The sequence below is a fragment of the Odocoileus virginianus genome, chromosome 32 (assembly GCF_023699985.2).
Source record: "Odocoileus virginianus isolate 20LAN1187 ecotype Illinois chromosome 32, Ovbor_1.2, whole genome shotgun sequence".
NCBI classification, from domain to species: domain Eukaryota; kingdom Metazoa; phylum Chordata; class Mammalia; order Artiodactyla; family Cervidae; genus Odocoileus; species Odocoileus virginianus.
The window spans coordinates 786,025-806,896 of record NC_069705.1 but is presented as its reverse complement, the minus strand read 5'-3'; the positions used below and the strand labels follow the sequence as shown (position 1 = coordinate 806,896).

Genomic DNA, 20,872 nt, shown 5'->3' with positions numbered 1-20,872 from the left:
AGTGCCCCCTGGGGAATTCCCTCTCATGCTAGTCTCATGGATGTAAAGGGCCCAGACATACTTCCAAAGGAGTATGGCTTTCCAAATGTTAAGTATATCCTGATTTGTATAGGCAGAGACTCTGTAGGTATCTGAACAGGTAATGTCACCCATCTTTTGTTGCTCATAAGCCAGAGTTCATGGCCTCCCTTTTTATCATTTCCAAGTGAACACAGAAGGCAGAGTGCAACTTCTGAACTGCTGGAGCCTTGTCCTGTTGTAGCATGTGGCAAGTGCTTGGTCAGACAGACTGGGAAACCAGCCACGGAGAACTGGACAGGAATTCTAAAGCTGCCAAGACGTTTCCACCTGCACCTCCTCGCAGCTCAGAATAGAGAGTGCTCTCTAAGGCATTTCCAAACAGGTTCCAAAACTCCCGCTCTCACAAAGCCTGTAACAGGAGAGCAGGTAGGTAAGGCGTGACGTTGCTCCCTCACAGCAGTGTTTGGCCCAGAGAAGACTTCAGTGTCTTTCAAATACCTTTCCTCGGGGAGCTAGGACGGTCATCTTGCTTTCATGAAATACGGCCCGAATGTGAGGTCTCAGACCCACCAGGATGGATATTGATTTTTACTCCTTCCAAACACTGATGCTCTTCCTCTAAATCTGATAGGCGAGAGGCCTCGCCTGCAACCCTCCTTCCTTAGATAAGGAAATGGGGAGAATATTAATAGCCCTCCTTTCACAGATAGCTTTTAGGGGAGAGAGGCTAAAACCGCCGCAACGTAGCCAGGTTTTTCTCCTGAAGGAGGGGCATGCTTGTGCATCAGGTTTAGAAGGAAGTCTTTTATCTTTGTACTGAATGGAGTGAGCTAGAAATATTTGTCCTAAAAGCCTGACCTTTTTGGCCAAGGGAGGAAATTAGGAAAGCTGAGTACACTAAAGCGTGTGGTTCTTCGGGAAGCCACGTTGACAGTTTATATGTTCTGCCTCTCAGCCATGCTAATGAGGATGACTAAATTGTTAGTTTTTTCCTACTGTCTTTGACATCCTAGGATAATAATTTTTTAATTTCTTGTATTTAATGCTCACCCACAAGAACAGTAGACTATATGGTGTGGGTATGACTTTTTAATGGCCCCTTGGGTTGCCAGATAAAATAGAAGAAGATCAGATAAATTTGAATTACAGAAAAACAACAAATAATTTTTAGTATATTTAATTTTAGTATGCAATGAGTATCCAATATTTGGGACACACTGATACTCAAGAATTATTTATTATTTATCCAAAATTCAATTTTAATCGAGTTTCCTGTATTTTCACTTGCTAAATTTGGTATACTTTATGTCATGCCTAATTCTTCAGGCCAAAATATCTTTAAAAGCTTTAATTTCAATAAAATAAAGAGTAAAAGATGTCTTAGAAGAAGGAAATGGGTTCACTGCCCTTGGCAGCATCAGTTTTCATTATCAGGGAGGATCCTCAAATTTGCAAAATCATTAAAAAAAAAAAACAAAGACTAAAATTTATCAATACTTTTAAGTATTTCATTTCTGTGTGAATTATTGAGATAGGTAAAGTATGGAGACACTTCTGAGCTTTTACTTTCCCTGTTCCTCTAACAAGATTTGAAAGTCACCTGAGCAAAATAAATATAAATAAATATAAGGGAAAGAAAGAGAGGACAGGGAAAGGGAGTGGCTTGTGGTAGCTTGTCATTTTTTTCTTTTTCTTTTTTTTATAATTCTCCCTTCACCTCTCTTCATTTTTCTCTTGTGTAATAATGTAGGCATACAGATATATATACAATATTACACGTATACATATATATATATATATACACATTTATAAATATATGCAAATATAAGCCATGGATTTATATATATTTGTACATTGTTACCTCTGTATTTTACATATATATTTATTTATAATAAAGTTCTTTTGTTTGAGACAAGCACCTGCCCTCAAAGCTATGAAGGTTAGACCCAGGCAAGTAGGAACTCAGATACTGATTTTTTGTGTGACTTCATCTGTGTGTTTGTGTTTTTGCCTTATCTCACTCTTCTCCCACATTTTATTTCCATAGAAAAGTTATTTAGGAAAATCCTCGTGGCTCAGATGGTAAAGAATCTGCCTGCAATGCAGGAGACCTAAGTTCGGTCCCTGGGTCAGGAAGGTCCCCTGGAGAAGGGAATGCCTGTCCACCCCAGTATCCTTGCCTGGAGGATTCCATGGACAGAGGCGCCTGGCAGGTTGCAGTCCTTGGGGTCGCAAAGAACCGGACAGGACAGAGCGACTAACACTTCGCTTCAACCTTTCCTTGGCTGCAGAGAAACAGAGCTTTGTCTTTCTGATCCACCTCTGTGGAAGGCTGTTACAAAAATCCCATGACTGAGAATGGTGGAGATTCTAAAACTGAGAACTGCTCCCTGGGCTTGAGCCCTGTGTGAGCCCGGGAATTCCCTGCGAGGGTGGGAATCCCCGTGTGGACCTGGGGTCCTTGTGTCCGGCTGGAGAGCCAGAGCCTGCCTGGGTGCATTCGCCCCAGCCGGGCCTTCCCATCTCCCAAACTGTCTCCATGCTCACTCAAAACCTGGTGGAAAATTTTACCTAAGTACGATTTTCATACCTCCAATTTTCACATTTATATCTGAACAGTCGTGAATGAGAAATAAGGTAAAGAGTAGTCAAGCTGAAGGCATGAATCCTTTAAAGGGTGGCTGGCCAGTATTTCTCCATGACCTTGTCTGTGGCTTGAGCCCTCCGGGCTTTGCTCAGCTCAGAAGCAGCAGTCAGAGACTTCCCCGGGCAGTCCATTGGTTTGGACTCTGCACTCTCGTTGCTGAGGGCCTGGGTTCAATCCCTGGCCAAGGAACTAAGATCCCACAAGCCCCAGGGCAAAGAAAACAGCAGTCATAGGCCTGGGGCTTTGGGCGCAGGAGCGGCTGCCTGCCGCCACCAACACTGTCGTTGTTGGGTGGACTGAGCTTCCCGTGACCGAGGGTAATTTCTCATTGCTGTGAAATGACTTCTCACTGCTGCATCAGAGAGGTGACAGCTACATAACAGACTGAACTCAGAAGCTTTTCTATTGCACTTCACGTTTATAATGTGCTTTCTATTCATTATGACTTTTACGTCCTCCAAATACAGCCTTATACATTGACTCAGTTTTCCCTTATTTAATAGATATCCAAACAGTGTGTATGCTCGTGGCTGACCTTGTTTATGTCCCATATTCTCCAAAACACTAGAAGCTTGTTCTGGGGGCTTTCACACCCAGGTGCAGCCTGAAAAATGCAAAACTGAGAAGAGTTTGACTTTAATGCCCACACTGGTTTCTTCGGATGCTACTCGAGCCCTCGTGGGGCCTCTCCTGCAGTGCTTCTCTCCCTGGTCCCCAGGCCTCTAAGTCTCCATCGTCTCTTGGTCCTTATAACAGAAGTATCCTCCCATCTAGTAAGCACTTATTCACACTGTAGAAGGGACTGCAGCTGATTTCCTCCCAAGCAGAGGAGCTTCCTGACCCTCCCATTAACTTTGCGAAGAAAGAGTTCATCCCCCACTAACTGTGTATAAAGACAGATTGAAGGCTTGTTGTTGGTGGCAGCCGGAATGCCTTCCCAACGGCGCCCACATTCCAGCATCCTCAGCATCTAGTGTACCCTGCTCTACCCGCTGACCCCCAGGGATGGGTACTGAGAGTCCTGATTGAGTCTGGAAAACAGGGACGCCTCCATCCCGCAGTCACATGAGTGGTTCAGGGCTTCCTTCAAAGCAGACATTTGTCAGGACTTCATCATGGCCTGAATCGTCAATATACACCACTTCTATTAGAGCACAAGACCCGGCTAATAACTATTTTAATGTGACTTTGAAGGGATTTCTGCTTCTAAAGTTTAATTTTAATAATTCTCTGAGTCCCATTGATTTCTCTCTCTCTCTCTGTGAGGAGACAGGGGGTGCAGAACCGTAAGGAATTCCATGTTGACATCTCGGTTTATGTCCCTTTATCCAGACCTTGGTGGATTCTGACTTAAAGGGAGGAATCACAAATCTACCGGGGTGTCAGCCTCTTCGAGTCTGAGTCAGCTCCCTTGTCATTAATTCTGATTTGGCGCTCAGCAATTCCCATGAGAACAGCTGGCTTTTCTTGTCTCTCTGAAATGGGTACCATTCTGAGAATAATATGAAAATAATTTTATGTTATTTTATTTTGGTCGTATGACTGTAGTGTTCCTTCTGACCCCCGTCTCCAGCACCTGCAATTTGGCTGAGAAATGTCTCTTTGAGACAGAGGAGACATTTCAAGATTGCTCTCCTGGGAATCATAGAGGTTTTTTTTTTTTTTTAAATCTATTTCATTATATTTTTATATTTGAGATTCAGACCGTCTTCCTCTCTTTGGAACTTTTGAAGGTGGTTATTTTTTTCAGGAACTACACACTTGAGCCAAGGCTAAAGAAGCAATTATTTTGCAGGATACCTAGCTCAGTTTTCAGATCGGAAAAAGGGACCAGGACTCCCTCTTGAAGGAGGTGTTGTTTTTTTTTTAATTTTATTTTTTCTAGAGATAAAAGGTTTTCATTAAAAACAAGCAAACAAACAACAACAAAACCAACCAACAAACAAACAACTTGGCAATTGCATCTTTGGAACTTAGTGAAATTAAAATTGATCCTGGGACCCGAATCCCTCATATACGATTCCTCAGTGCTCCAGACATATCTGTTAGAATGAGACTTGATTGTCTGAGACAAAAACTCTCCCCTACCCATTGATCTTTCATCAGTGGTTTCTGGTCGGACTCAAAATGCCTCTATGTAATTACAAGCTCCCCTAGGCTATGTCACTTGTGATCGCCCATGTTTATAGCTTACAGCCCCAGAAGCTTTAGCAGGCATAGCAAATTATCTTTTCTAAGTTGTTTATTTTCCTGAAAGATTAACAGGAGGCAGCCAAAGAAACGTGAAGGCATTTAAAGCTGACCTTCGAAACACCAAAAAGCAAACAAACAAAAAACAACCCCCAAAACACTGTGAGCCCATTTTGATTCTTTGTCAGAATAAATTGAGCACTGGCTTAAAAATAAGAATGGGGATGTGCAGGACTTGAAGCAACTGTTTGACTTTATGTCAGAGAAGCTGCTTTTTCCCAGAGTGAAAGCTTTGCTGTGCCATACGTCAATCGTCACTGCTTGGCAGAGTCTGTTTTTCAATTGCAATCAGTTCTGTGAGTGCAGGCCTGTTTCTTAAGAAGAAAAGGTAATACAAAATGTGTAACCCTCAAATGTCTACTAGGAAATGTTCCCATGTCCATTAAATGAAAAGGCAATGACATATTGAAAAGTGCCATGGAATAGTCACAGAATCCTTTGGAAATGTCCTCAATTTTCATTGCTGGACTTTCTCACAGTTCTGCATGGCATCTCTTATGACAGAGGCTAAGAAGCTTGCTCAGAAGTCTGGAACCTTTAGAAAAGGGCCCAGGTCACTGACACTCTTTTTGGCAGGTGGTTATGGAGACTCCTACAAGGTATGTCAGAACTCAGCCTTTCCCACTCTCAAATTTGACTAGATTATAGTTTCTTTGACTTCCTAAGTAAGGTCCCTTTTTAATTTTTATTTTTAACATCTTAACTTTTTAAAACTGGAAGTATAGTTGGTTTGTAATACTGTTTTAGTTTCAGATATAAAGCAAAGTGACTTGGTTTTATATATATATATATATATATATAGGCTTCCCCAGCAGCTCAGCAGTAAAGAATCTGTCTGCAATGCAGGAGATGCAGGTTTGATCCCTGGGTCAGGAAGATACCCTGGAGGAAGAAATGGCAATCTACTCCAGTATTCTTGCCTGGAGAATCCCATTGTCAGAGGAATCTGGCAGGCTATATAGTCCATGGGGTCACAAAGAATTGGACGTAACTAAGTGACCAAGCGCACACACACATATATGTGACCAAGTGCGCGTACACACACACACACACACATATATATACACACTCATATATATATATATACATATATATATATACACACACACTCTTTAAGCTTCCCTTTTTAAACATTGCTTTTCAAACACATGCACAAAAGCCATGTCTATTAACTACTTATCCAAAGTATTAAATGTTTTCCTGGCCATGACACCAAAGTTGATGAGGGGATCACTGAAGATGCAGAGGAATTTTTAGGAGCCCCAGAATCTGTTGTTGTTGTTCACTTACTAAGCCTGGCCTGATTTTGTAACCCGGTGGACTACAGCATACCAGGCTTCTCTATCCTCCCCTATCTCCTGGAGTTTGCTCAAATTCATTCCCATTGAGCCTTATATACAGCCTTATCATACTCCTCCCAATTTAGAACCAGTCTGTTCTCCCACGTCTGGTTCTAACTGTTGCCTCTTGACCTGGTTTCTTGGAAGACAGGTAAGGTGGTCTGATATTCCCATTTCTTGAAAAATTTTCCACAGTTTGTTGGGATCCACATAGTCAAAGGATTTAGCATAGTCAGTAAAGCAGATGTTTCTCTGGTACACCTTTGCTTTCTCCATGATCCACCAAATGTTGACAATTTGAACTCTGGTTCCTCCACTTCTTTGAAACCCAGCTTCTGAAAGTTCTTGGTTCATGTACTGTTGAAGACTAGCTTGAAGAATTTCGAGCATAACCTTGCTATCATATGAAATGAACACAGTTGTAAGGCAGTTTCAACGTTCTTTGGCATTGTCCTTTCAGTTAAGTGATAAAACCAGAGAAATACGCAAAACTTTCAAATTAAAGTCAGAGGCTCTTTCTGGAGCATTGTAGTCACTCTTTCAGTGGGAATCGTTTAGTTTTTTATTTATTATTTTAAAAATTCATATTATTTTTGGGTTTTTTTTTTTTGCCTGTGCTTTGTCATGTGGGATCTTAGCTCCTCCACCAAGGAGCAAACCCATGCCGCCTGCAGTGGACGTGCAGAGTCCTAACCACTGAACCACCAGGAACTTCCCAGGAATCAGGTTTAATGAATATTTAGTGTACATTCACTACAAGAGAATGGGATTTTGATTGCTTGGTCAGGGGATGGGGTGTCTTGGAACGTATGTATGCTTGAGTGTTGATTGATGTGTGTGTGTGTCTGTGTATGTTGGTGGGGAGGGTTCTTTTGAGAGAGGAAGTTATAGAGAGCAAATTTTCCCCAGTCATTCTCACCTCTTGTGTCCAGGTCTTTGGAGAAAGGTCACAATCAAGATTTATTGCAAATCATTTTCTAAGCCACCTTCTCTTTCTTGGTGCCTTGGCTAAGTGGACCTCTCAGAAATCACACAAATGCAAATGCTGTGTCCTGGTTTGGGAGAGCAAACCTAGTAGGCACACTATCTGTTCATCAGCTGGAGGAGAATCTCATTTGCTTTATTAGTAGTCAAGCACTTTACACATGAGCCCCAGGGAAATTGCTGCCCTTCCCTTTGAAAAGATCATCCGCCATCAAAATGGAGAGGAGAAATAGAGCCGTATGACTGGCCTCTAGATCTTTCTCCAGGAAACTCTACAAATCTATACAAATTAAAATGCAGCAAATGATTTCAAGGTGATGAGGGGATGTAGGTGATGGAATCCTGCATCCATATCTTTTCTCTGTGTCGATGACTCCTTCCTTAGCAGCTCTTACACACAAGTGAATTGTGGGAGGTTATTGATGCTTGAGTAGTTTTTTGTAAAGTGATCAGATGTATTATGAATGCAGAGAAGTCATTGATAAGTGAGCTTAAGATCACCGTGCTGAATGATGCCCCAAGAAAGAAAACCTTTACCTGCAAGCAATGTACATTTCCTGCCCAACTCCCTGTGCACAAAATTAGGGCTTCTGGATCATCTTCATTACATGTAGAATGGCAGCTTGATGCATAACATTACTGCCTTGGCTTACTTTTGAATTTCTGGGTGAAATTAAGGATGTGGAAATCATCCTTCTCCAGGATTAGTGCTATAAGGAGTGTTTCTGCGCTGTGAAAGATAATTTCTCAGTTATTGTTTAGTCGCTTTGTCACGTCTGACTCTTTTAGACCCCCATGGACTGTAGCCCACCAGGCTTCACTGTCTATGGGATTTCCCAGGCAAAAATACTGGAGTGGGTTGCCATTTCCTTCTCCAGGGGATCTTTCCCACCCAGGGATCCAACCTGTATCTCCTGCATTGGAAGTTAGATTCTTTACCACTGAGCTACCAGGGGAGCCCTAATTTCTTAGAGCTGACAACAAATAGGAAATATTTTTCCCCTGTTATTAAAGGGAACAAACCTGGGATAAACACTGATTTATTTGCATTGTGCTTGGATGCTTTTTTGCTTGTGGTAGCGCTAGTGGTAAAGAACCCGCCTGCCAATGAAGGAGACGTAAGAGATGCGGATTCGATCCCTCGGTTGGCAAGATCCTCTGGAAAAAGACACAACAACCCACTCCAGTATTCTTGCCTGGAGAATTCCATGGACAGAGGAGCCTGGCAGGCTACGGTCCATAGGGTCACAAAGGGTTGGACATGACTGAAATGACTTAGCATGCAGGCAAACAGAATCTTTGTCACGAATCCTTAGCTGTGCATGTCTGCTAAGTCTCTTCAGTCGTGTCTGACTCTTTGCAACCTTATGGACTGTAGCCCTCCAGGCTCCTCTGACCATGGGATTCTCCAGATAAGAATACTGGAGTGGGTTGCCATGCTCTTCTCCAGGGGATCTTCCCCGCCCAGGGATCAAACTGTCTTCTCTTAAGTCTCCTGCATTGGCAGGTAGGTTCTTTACCTCTAGAGCCACCTGGAAATTCCCACACCTCTAGCTACTGGGCTGAAAAGAAAGGGACTTTATTGAGTCCAATGGCATGGAACTCCTGGTCTTATCTGACACTTAAAACTTTTAGATAATGTTCATCTCTGGGGTGTTTGTTCATCCCTCTTCTTTTGCTCCTGCCCACAGCAGGAGATCATCCTAGTCAAAATTTTTTCTTTTTCCTGCTTTTTTTTTTTCATTTATTTTTATTAGTTGGAGGCTAAGTACTTTACAATATTGTAGTGGTTTTTGCCATACATTGCCATGAATCAGCCATGGATTTACATAGATTTTTTGGCAAGTCATGCTATTTTCTCTTCTGCTTATTACCAATTGATAATGGAAAAACAATCCTATTAAAGAAATAAGAAAGAGAAATATCTAGTATCATGGGTTGAATAGTTGCCCCCCAAAGATACATCTGCCCAGAACCTCAGGATGTGACTTTATTTGGAAGAAGGCTCCTTGCAGATGCAGTTAAGGTAAGATATCCAGGTGATACCCTCTGAATTAGGGCGGGCCCTAAATCCAGTGACAAGTATCCTTGTAAGAGACAGTCTGCCCATTTGAATATGGAGGACTGAACTTGAACTAAAGAATTAATGGTTATTACCTCAGGGCTGGGGTGCCCACTCCATGTGGGGCTCAGGGACCTTCTAAGAAGAAGCTTTACAACCAGAGCCCCAGATTTCTCACCTCAAAGCTTGGAGCATGAAACTCTGTTAACATATGACTCCATTCCTCTTTCTGAGTTTTTTCATTTGTGAAATGAGAGTTTTGAACTTCCTGGTACCATTAAAGTATTTCTATTTCAGGGAGTTTAAATGACTATGATTTTACTTTCTTCCAACCTACCTCCTTCTGCCTACATTCAAACAAGAAACAATAAGGGAACAGGCCATAGAGAGGAACGAAGTCTTTTACGTTAGAAGTGCGTGGAATTAAACAAGCCACTCAGCCTTTCCGGTCTTTGGTGTCTACTATGTAAATTAATGGCATTCAAGTATGTAATCCTTGTGAGTCTTTCCATCTGGAACATTCCATTGTGTACCGTCTGATGTGACAGCTATTGGACACTTAAAAATAATAAGCACTTATTAATATTTTTCTATTGATTATAGGTTGAAATGATAGTATTTCAGATATATTAAGTAAAATACACTAATATTATTAGAATTAATTTCATCTGTTTTGTTTTATTTTCTTTTACTGTGGCTTCTAGAAAATTTAAATTACACATGTGGCTCACAATATATTTATGTTGTCCAGTGCTATTCTATAATGTCTGTGCAAAACAATTTTGAGACTAAAGTCTGAAGGTTCAGCATTACATGTAGTGATCATGTCTCATGTGTGCTTTTAATTTGCGTGTGTGGACATATAAACTCTTGCACACCTACATATACACAAGGCATCTTTTTAAAAAACAATATACCATAAGGCATATTTCTTCTCCTTCCTTAGCTATCAGGCAGTGTAGTACCACCACTGGTCTAGGTTATAACATTTAATTTAGAAAAATAAAAGCTTTGATTTAAATTATGTATCACTGCATTAATAGATGACCTTTGTGACATTACTTAGCTTTGGGAAAAAAATATATATACATTCCATTGATGAGCTGTGCATTGCTTAGGTATTAAGGAGTGAGATAAGAAAAATAAAATAAAATTTTTAAAGTGAAAATCAAACTCTTTTGGGTCAGAAAACAACATTGTGAGGACATGCACACATTCACTAACACAGCGTGTGTGTGTGTGTACAGTGAGTGGAGTTAGTGAGGCTTCTGCAGCACTGGGATGGCTCAGGTCACTTTAGTGTTCCTGATATGCTGTAGGTCCATTTTTCTCCTGTTGTTGTAGTTCAGTCGCTAAGTCATGTCCAACTCTTTGTGACCTCTTGAACTGCAGCACGCCAGGTGTCCCTGTTCATCAGTATCTCCCGGAGTTTGCTCAAAATTATGTCCACAGTCAGTGATACCGTCCAACCATCTCATCCTCTGTCATCCCCTTCTCCTCCTGCCCTCAATCTTTCCCAGCATCAGGGTCTTTCCCAATGAGTTGGCTCTTCATATCAGGTGGCCAAAGTATTGGAGCTTCAGCTTCAGCATCAGTCCTTCCAATGACTGTTCGGGTATCCAATATGCTACTGGGAAAGAGTGGAGAAATATCTTCAGAAAGAATGAAGAGGTTGGGCCAAAGCATAAACAAGGCTCACTTGTGGACGTATCTGGCTGGGAAAGTAAAGTCTGATGCTGTAAAGAGCAATATTGCATAGGAGCCTGAAATGTTAAGTCCATGAATCAAGGCATGTTGGATGTGGTCAAGCAGGAGATGGCAAGAGTGAACACTGACATTTTAGAAATCAGTGAACTAAAATGGACAGGAATAGGCAAATGTAATTCAGATGGAGACTATGTCTACTACTGTGGGCAAGAATCCCTTAGAAGAAATGGGATAGCCTTCAGAGTCAACAAAAGAAATGCAATACTTGGGTGCAACCTCAAGAACGACAGAATGATCTTGGTTCATTTCCAAGGCAGCCGTTTTTCTTCTACATTAACAACTTTTCTTCACTTTTAAATTATTTTTCTTCTGATAATTTACCCTCTCCTACAATTATTTGTATGCCCAGGAACACAATTTTCTTTATTAAATACTATAAGCTGATTAATTTTCCCCTTCATTCAGAATCTTTGCAGAGCCTCCTATGGGCAAAGCACTGTCATGCTCACTCTAGGAAACACAAAGATGATTTGGACTCAGATCTTAACCTGTCTTTACTTGTTAAGAAACACTCCAGATATATAGAATATAAATATGTAAGTGTGGAAAACTGGGGGTTGGGTCCAAGATTAATAATAGGTATCACTGTGTCTCAGTACTGGGTTTCCTCCTGTTTGATTGTGTGACCTTGAACATGTAACTTAATCTCTCTGAACCTCAGTTTCTTCATCTATAAAACAGATCTGATACCAATTGTGCTCTACATAGAGGATGTGTGAAGGGTAGAGAAAATCTATTTAAAAGGACCCATGCTAAGCCTGACGGGGAATATGTTCTCAGTGATTGTGAGCAGTAGTTTTATAATTATGGCTGTAGCTATGAAAGACAAGGGCTTCCCCTGTGGCTCAGCTGGTAAAGAATCCTCCTGCAATGCTGGAAACCTGGGTTCGATCCCTGAGTTGGGAAGATCCCCTGGAGAAGGGAAAGGCTGTCCGCTCCAGTATTCTGGCCTGGAGAATTCCATGGACTGTATAGTCCACGGGGTTGCAAAGAACTGGACACAACTGAGCGACTTTCACACTCCACATGAAGACAGGAGAGGCATTTGAAGTATAAATAAGCATGCTGGGGATTTTGGAGCATAGGTAGTGTAGACTGTTTTCCCTCAGTTTCTGGGAAAGATTGAATCTCTCCTCATATCAAAATTTGCAGCTGCTCAAATTCCTTGTATGAAATGGCATCGTACACTCAGCCCTTGGCATCTGCCGGTTCTGTGTTTCTCAGATTCAACCACTTGCAGATTCGGTGGACACGCTATACTTCTGTTTGGAAAAGAAAGGAAAACTTTGCATAGAATGTGTGGAATTTGGTTCAGACAAGGGAGAGTTTGCATAAATGCCACTGATGGTTGGGCCTTTCAGGTGGAGGAACCAGCATGGGTTGTATGAAACTTTTCACGCGGAGGATCGAATCATTAAGTAGGAATTTGAAAATAAGTTGTTTATTTTTAGGCCAGGAAGTAGAATTCAAATAGAAAGGAAAGACTGAAAGTAAGGTTTTCTTAAGAAAGCATTTTTTCTGTGTGATCTTCCATAGAAATATGATCTTTATTTCCACTGTGTGATGGATGTTTACTGCTATGTACTCAGATTCACAGTAGTAGTGATTGTGTATTGCATAGATTTGGGTTGGCATGGCCACTCATGGCTACTCTTTATTTTCATTCTAAGTAACAAATAACCCGGAAGCACTGTTGACATCTTTGTAGTTTATTAAAAACATTTTCAAATTTCCAGCTCTCTGCTCCAAATTAGTAATCAGGCTCCTCCCATGCTTCTGCCAGCCAGCTACCAACTTCTAGAACTTCAGTCCTCCAACAGAGTCTCCTTTTCATCCAAAAGTTCTTTCCCAGATCACAGCTTTCTGAACTCAAAACAATTTCTTAATCTCACTGTAACTATTTGTCATGTGGTCTCCTAATATAATAGATAAGAGGGCTGAGTCCTGTTAGTTCTATAATTTATCAGCAGTATGATCTTGATAACTTACCCAACCTCTTTGAGCTCATAATAGAGATAGTCATAGTGCAGGCTTCATAGTTATGTAATGGGATAACGTATGTGAAACACTTCACACAATAGTTGGCTCCTAATAAGCCTTCCAAAATCTTCCTGTCCAGTGTTACAACCTTTAGTCCTTTGACACATGTATTATCGTCTTATCAACTTTTTCCTGTCTTCATTTCTTTTATCACCTAGACATCTACCTGCTTCTCTGTCTTCAATACATCTCTTATTGGTACCCTCAGGTCTCTGGCCATCTGGTGCGTTACATCCCCCCAGACAGGCTGTAACCTGGACTCACTCACACATCGTCACATCCTTTCCTCTGATCAGGATGTTGAGATGACAATGGGAAAAATCACCTAAACCTTGGCCGTGATAAATTAACACAGTCCTTCCTCAGCTCTTGACTCGGAGCTTAGTCCTCCTGTGATCTCTGTGTAACCTTCCTTTTCCCTGTGGACAGTTCAAAGCTGACAGCTGATTGCAAAGCTCTTCCTAGCCTCCACCGTCTTCACTTTCAGCGGTGGCTTCCCTTCCACCTCAGAGACAGAAGTGAGACCTTCCAGTATTCAATCCCTTGTCCTCTTGCCTCTCCGTCTGTAGACTAATCTTCACCTCCTCCCATCTCCTCTCCAAGGACTCCCTAAGAAGTAGAGCTGGATCAGTTGCAAAGCCTTATTAACATACCTATTTGTTGAACACAGAGAGTGCTTATTGCTGTATAAGAAAAGAGATGCAGCCCTCATTAGATTTAAAGTTGAAGAAGCAAGTTGAAATAATTTAAATATGAAAATCAGTCTAGAAGGTATTGAAATCTCAAAAGTATAAGATATTTTCATTCTATTCCCAGCTTATACATAGTAGAAAAATTTTAAATGGTAGAAAAATTATAATTCAAGTAAGTTGAATTATAATATTGTTAATAATGTTATTGAATATTAATTTTAGCCATGTGAATGTCTTCCTGGTCCATAAAGACAGTGAAAGAATATTTTTTCTCTCTTTCTCTGTGTGTATACAGACATACAAATATATAAAAACAAGTATATGTATGTACACATACACTTTTGAGTATATATGCATGTGTATATATATGTGTGCGTGTGCATATATGTGTTTGTATATATATTCTTTTGTTTATCTATGCATTGGATTCTAATGCCTGACTCTGCCGCAGATACACCTCAAATGTTCTCGTTACATAATGCAGTGATACATTCTCTGTGTGCTTAATGCCCTTGAAAATCTCAGCCTTTCTGATAGAATATTCTGCAGCAATATTCTTAAGGGAAGTACTCATCTCAGATTTTCAAGGACAAACCAAATGTCAGATATCCTGATCCATTCATTGTTTGATTATTGGTTGGTTCAGTAATCACTTTCTGACTGTCTGCCAGACCAGGAATGGTTCAGTGGCACTTAGGTACAAAGGTAGATAAGAACAATGTGATTTTATATGCAGAATTATTCAGAAAAACTGCAGAGGAAAAAACATAATTCAGAGTGGAGTTATCAGGAAGAGCGTCACAGGGTCAGATTTGCTGAATTTTGGTTTGGAAATTTAATTCATCCAGTGGATAATTTCATATCTCCTGGTTCTGTTCACCTTTACCCAAACTCCAAACCCTCCTGCAGAGGATACAGTTATAAATGCTTTCTTTTTGTTTTTTGGTCAAACCCCACCCATGGTATGAGGAATCTTAGTTCCCCAACCAGGGATCGAACCTGTGTCCTCTGCGTTGGAAGCACAGAGTCTTAACCACTGGACCACCGGGGAAGTCCCAAAAGTTCATTTCTGAAATAGAGATTCTAGTGCACCAGGAGGACAGGTATTGTACACTAGTTAGTACATAAGTCATTTTATTATGGAAACGTCTACATTTGTTTTGCTTTTGTTCTAGATAGGGAAGTTTCTCTCTGTGTTTTCTTCTGCCTTTCCCATTTAATTCTAACCAGTACCTGTCTACCCAATCTCTCCCATTAGTAATTGATGGCTTTGCTTCCTTTTAATTTTAAAGACCTGGGGGCTCCTTCCTTTAGTCGCAGAAACCTAATTTCCACTGGTGGTTTAAAGGTCTGGCCTGTCCTCCCAGCCCGTGTGCTGGCGCAGCGCTCAGGCATGAAGGGATCTTAACCAGCTTTGCTGTTCCCTGAATACCCTGTGCATGCTCACTGCTCAGGTCAGGGCAGGGGCAGCCTGGCGAGCCCCAGGTCGAGATCGCAGGGCTGCCTACCCTCAGGCTAGTTTAGTCTTGGCCCTTTACCCAGTTGCATAACCTCGGGGACTTTTTTTCCTTCAGTTTGCTCATTGGAGGTCTATAAGTCTCTTCTGCTGCTCCTATCCCTAGAAAGCAGCTATATGAATTCCTATTTTGTCAGAATCTTCATTTTATGCAACAGGAAACATTTTGATTTCCTCTTGGTTTCTGAAATACCAAGCTTACCTGGATTCCCTCTTCACTGCTGTGCCTTCTTAGGCTCCCAACTGGCTGCTTCTTGCATATGTGATTGAAGAAATTGAAGTGTCCCAGGGCCTCTTCTTTAGTGTGTGTGTGTGTGTGTGTGTGTGTGTGTGTGTGTGTGTGTGTGTGTAATGGTATCTAATTTTTTGATTATTTTAATATTTTAGTTTTACTATTTTTAATTGTGATTAAAGTCACATAATTTAAAACATATCATTTTAACCATGTTAAACTGTACATTTCAGTGGCACTGAGCACATTTCCGTTGTTGAGCAACTCTCTCACCGTCATCCACCTCCCAAAGTTTTCACCTTCCTAAACTGAAACACAGTTCCCATCAAACACTAACTCTCCATCCCACCTCCCCACACCCCCAACCCCTAGTCCCTGGAAACTACGCGTGTACTTTCTGACTCTGTAAATCTGAGGATTCTGGGTATCTCAAACAGTATTTGTCTGCATCTTGTCCTTTGTATATATAATTCAAAGTGCTTATTTGTGTACGGCTGCCCTGGCTCTTCATCGCTTTGCGCAGGCCTTCTCTGACTGTGGCGGGCGCGGTCACTCTTCGTTGCGGTGTGCGGGCTTCTCCTTGTGGCGGCTTCTCCTGTGGAGCATGGGCTCCAGGGTGCGTGGGCTCAGCAGTGGCCCTCCAGCTTTGTTGCTCTGCAGCAGGTGGAATCCTCCCGGACTAGGGCTCAAACCTGTGCCCCCTGCATTGGCAGGCAGATTCTTATCCACTGCCCCACTTGGGAAGTCCTGCACTTCCCCCCAATGCATTTACCTAATTTCCTGGCTTCAAGTACTGTATGTATGCTGATGACCAACAGATGTACTGATCTAGTTCTGACCTCTTCTTTGAGTTCTAGACTTATGTGTCCAGCTGCCTGTTCTACATCTGCACCTGATGTCTGATAAGTATTCCAGCCTTGCGTGGGTGCATGCTAAGTCGCTTCAGTCCTGTCTGATTCTTTGCGACCCCATGGACTGTAGCCCTCCAGACTCCTCTGTCCATGGAATTCTCCAGGCGAGAATCCTGGAGTGGGTTGCCAGTCCCTTCTCCAGCGGAATCTTCCCAACCCGTATCTCTTACGTCGCCTGCTCTGATGGGTGGGTTCCTTACAACAAACGTCTTAGGAATTAAAGATGTGCTGGGCACTTGAGGCTGTGGCAACAAAGGCGAGCAAGGCAAGGTCTCTACCTTCAAGGAGCTCATAACTTGGTAATAAGGGTGGACACCATCTCAGCAAGCTCGGACTGCCATCACAAAATGCCAGTCTGGGAGACTTAAATAGCAGACATTCATCTTCTCATAGTCCTGGAGGCTGGAGGTCCAAGACTGGGTGCCAGCATTGTCACCTTGTGGTGGGAGCTCTTTTGCTGGTCTGTGGATGGTCATCTTGCTGTCCCCTCACCTCTCTGTGGACAAAAAGTGCCCCCTGCCATATCAGAGGATGCTGCTGCCCTCAAGTAATTAGCCATCGAAACAGGAACCTCCTCCCCCTCCACTCCCTGACTGTGCACGCTGCGGGGGGGCAGGATAGAGAGAAACCAGATACTTGAGCAAATATTCACATTTTCTCGTACAGAGAAAAGTGGTAAAATCATGAACTTCAGATGTTTGGTTTTCTTTAATTAACAGTAATTTTTGACATTCTGAGTACCTAGATTTTTTTTTTTTGCAAAACACCCTACATATCCTGACTCTTCCTTTGCCTCTTGGAGCAGCCCTCAGAGCAAGCTGAGAGATTGTCTCCTGGGTTTAAGTCCTCAGGAAGCTCGTTGGGTTAGAATATAATTCTCAACTTTTAGTTGTGCTCTTATTTTTCACTTGACACACGTTTCTTCTGTACATACATTTGGAAAGAAAGAGATTTCTCTCTCTTCCTCTTATTAGACCACGAATTCTATCAGATCAGGACCCTACTTTTATGAACTCATTTAATCCTAATTACCTCCTAAAAAAACCAACTCCAGATATAGGTCACACTCGATAGAGTTATGGTGGTCGGGGTGAGGGGCATGACTCAATCTGTAGCAGATTCATACCCAGGTCCTTGGGATATACCCACAGATAAAACACAGGGTGCTGGGGGCACAGACAGGCAAAGAGGGTGTGAGTGGGGTGGGCACACCAGGAACTTCTCCAAGTATTGATGCTGGGCCAACGACGAGAGCCTGGCAAACTGGTGTTTTTCATAAACCTTGAGTGTCTACAGGTTAGAGGGGACAAAGGACCTCCAATCACAGAAGTCTCTCCCACTGGCGTCAGCACTGACTTGGATGGGACAGGCAGAGGCTTCGTTATTTCTGTGGTTTATTACAGCAGGGCTGAAACTTGGAGGAAGAAAGCTCCTTTGTTTCATCTTAGGATTGATGTGATCTGTCTGGGGTACCTGTGGTTCTCGAACTTAACATATCTCATGTGCCCATGAGACGGACTCCCCACAACCAAGAGCACTGTTGTTTTCTGGTTGCTGCTGGAATGTTAGATGCAGTCCCTGGTCCCCTTGTACCATGATATACCCTGAGAATTGTGGAGAAGATGGATCTGGGGTCTACAAGTTAGTGATGATCACTTCCTCCAGCCAAGCTGAGGCAAAACTGCCTTGTCTGTCTTTTTGTCCTCTTGGCTCCCCTTCTGAGTAACTTGCATATTACTAAAAATGAAAATCACCAAAATAATGTTACTAAGTCCAAACTTGTTCTACTCACCACAAAAGGCCAATAAATCAGCAGATGTTGGGACAAGGAGTAATGACTTTATTTGGAAAGCCATCAAACTGAGAAGATGGCAGACTAATGTCCCAAAGAACCATCTTGCTTGAGTTAGAATCCCCTAAAAGGGGATTCTATGTTGTTGGTTGCTGTAAACTTCTTGGCGTCAGAATCCTTTGTTCTTGCTGCTCTCCCCATAGGTCAGATCACGATGTTCCTGTAAACCTCCAACAACACAAAATGTTGTTCTCTATTGTGCAACTCTGTTATCTCTGTTTGAATGGAAGACTGTTAGATCTTTAAAGGTCGGAGCCTCGAGAATGGACTGTCCTGTATATTTCAGGCTACAGGCCACCTTCTTTTACAAAAAGCACAGAGCCAGCATGACTCAGCACAGGCCACAGGGCACAAAGTTTAAAATAAAAGAAATAGGTCTGAAATGGAGTCAGGTTTGTTCTTCCATACTAAAATTAGGCTAAGCATTTGTTAGTATTTTCTCATGCATTTGCTCACTTTTTTATTCTCATACACCTACCCTACAAGGAAAATAATACTAGTCTTGTTTTTCAGATTCACAGAGGAGCACTCAGACTTCTTAGAGTATTTGCCTAGAGCAGCCTCCAAGCCCACCGTCTTGTCTCCATGTCACATCGTCCTAGGGCTGCATGCGACCCTGCTGTGCTGCCATGGGGCCAGCTGCTCAGATAACAGCTGTTAATCTCCAGCTAGCTCCTTCTGTTCTATCAGGGGACCTCCCGCTGTCTGTGTAGTATCCCGTGGTTATAAAACTGAGCAGGACCCTATGGGAGCCGTTTGACTGGTCCCTCCCTACCCCCAAGTCCTCAGCCTGCCTTTTGTCTGTAGAAAGACTTTGGTCAAAGAATAAGTTTAATCAGAGAAATGAGAAAAACACAGAAACAAAGGAAAAGCACTCAAATAAGACCAAATAATAATTTAGTCATTAAAGTCAGGGATGTTTAGTTCCTCCTCAAGGTCTACAGATAATATCCTGAGCATATCCTGGGAGCCGGCCTGTAGATACTGAAACCCCCACTGGGTGGAAGAAATTAACTACATGATGCCCATACTAGGGCCATGACCTCAGCTGCCACAGTTACAAGAACTGGCCTCGAAGAAATGGGAGCGAACCGACCCTGCAACTGAAGGGTAAATGTACTTAAAACAATCAAGATGGGGCTGGTCAGGCCACTAATGACCGATTTCAAGATGGCCATCAAAGCTGATGGTGATGTTCTACATGTAGCCCCTCCCCTTACACACTCCTGAAACTCCCCTTTAAAAGCTCTCACCCACTGACTAGCTACGGAGTGTTGGCTTTGGGGCCCAAGTCTGCCCTCTCCCTGGTTGCCAGCCTCCAGAAAGGAAAAAAAAGCAAGATTTCCTTTCCACCAACCTTGCCTCTTAGTATTGGCTTTCCAGTAGTGCAGCCAGGCTCGATTTCATTACTAGAGTGTCAGTCCCCCAGCCGGACAGAGGGCTCCCTGAAGCCACACATGCTGTTTGATTTGTCTTGCTGCTGAGCCCTAAACATAGAGTTGGACAGGTTGGAGGGAAGCTGTAAATGTTTGTCAAGTGAAGTGTTAACACTTAGTAACCTCTTAGAATCGTAACATTTAAGCTGGCCTTAAATACCCTCTTTTGCAAATGAGGCAGAAAACCAGGAGAAATGAAGGGTTTGTGCAAAGTTGCCCAGTTAGTGCCACTGATGGGAATGGAATGGATTCTTGGTCAATGTGTTTTCTTCTCCATAAACTTGTATCGGCCATGCCAGCTTCCTGGAAATCACCTCCTCCACCTCAGAGGGGCATCCTCATGAGTATTTGAGAATACTCGTCTTTGGGTCAGTGGTCCTTCCCAGTATCCTTCGGTTGTGAACCGTACACATGTATTCATCCTCTTCACTGTTTCCTCTGGGCAGATACAAGTGTAAACTCTGGATATCTGAAATAAACTCTTTTCTTTCTTCTATGTTTCGTATGTTTAAGTTATAAGCCACAGTGATTTTTTTTTTTTAATTGGCAGCTCATTTATCAACTGAACTTTCTTTTGTGTTTTCCTGTATCACCGATGGGCAGTTTAAACATGTTAAATACTTTGAACTGACTCTTATACTAAACTTCTGAAAGCTATTATTTTGGTAAATGAAAGTAGAGTTTCTATTTTTACTAACACTCCATGAAAGATTCAATATTTTTAGCGCCCTTTAAAGTCCATGACCTTGTCACTAGTGTATTGGCTCTGACACAACTGAAATCTGAGAGCTGTGGGTAAGCTTTTGCCAAATATGATTTGATCTGCTTTGAACAGTTCCGAGATTGTTCAACTCCAAACTTGCACCTTTATTTCCCAGCCCTGCCTGATACCACTGGGGTGAGTCTCTCTTCTTTTCCCCACCCTTATTTTCTGCTCCAACTTCTGAATCCCTGAGTCTTTGCAGATTACCAGCTGCTCAGACCTGAACCCACTTCAAAGCCTCAGCTACTGGAATCACATCCTCTTCCAGCCATCTTCCTCTCGATTGGAACATGGATTCGGGGCTATCTCCAGGCTCTTGTGTCTGAATTCACCCTTTCATGAAGCGCATTCTGGCCTTG

General features: G+C 42.3%; 1 protein-coding gene and 1 non-coding gene across 3 annotated transcripts in view; one reads left to right on the top strand and one right to left on the bottom strand.

The window, feature by feature from the left end:
• ZMAT4 (zinc finger matrin-type 4) overlaps positions 1-20,872 on the top strand; it is a 362,220-nt gene that overhangs the window by 251,322 nt on the left and 90,026 nt on the right. The gene's annotated exons all lie outside the window — the stretch shown is intronic.
• On the bottom strand, positions 14,782-14,854 carry TRNAG-UCC (transfer RNA glycine (anticodon UCC)). Its single transcript has one exon. It is a non-coding gene; the product is annotated as a tRNA-Gly (tRNA).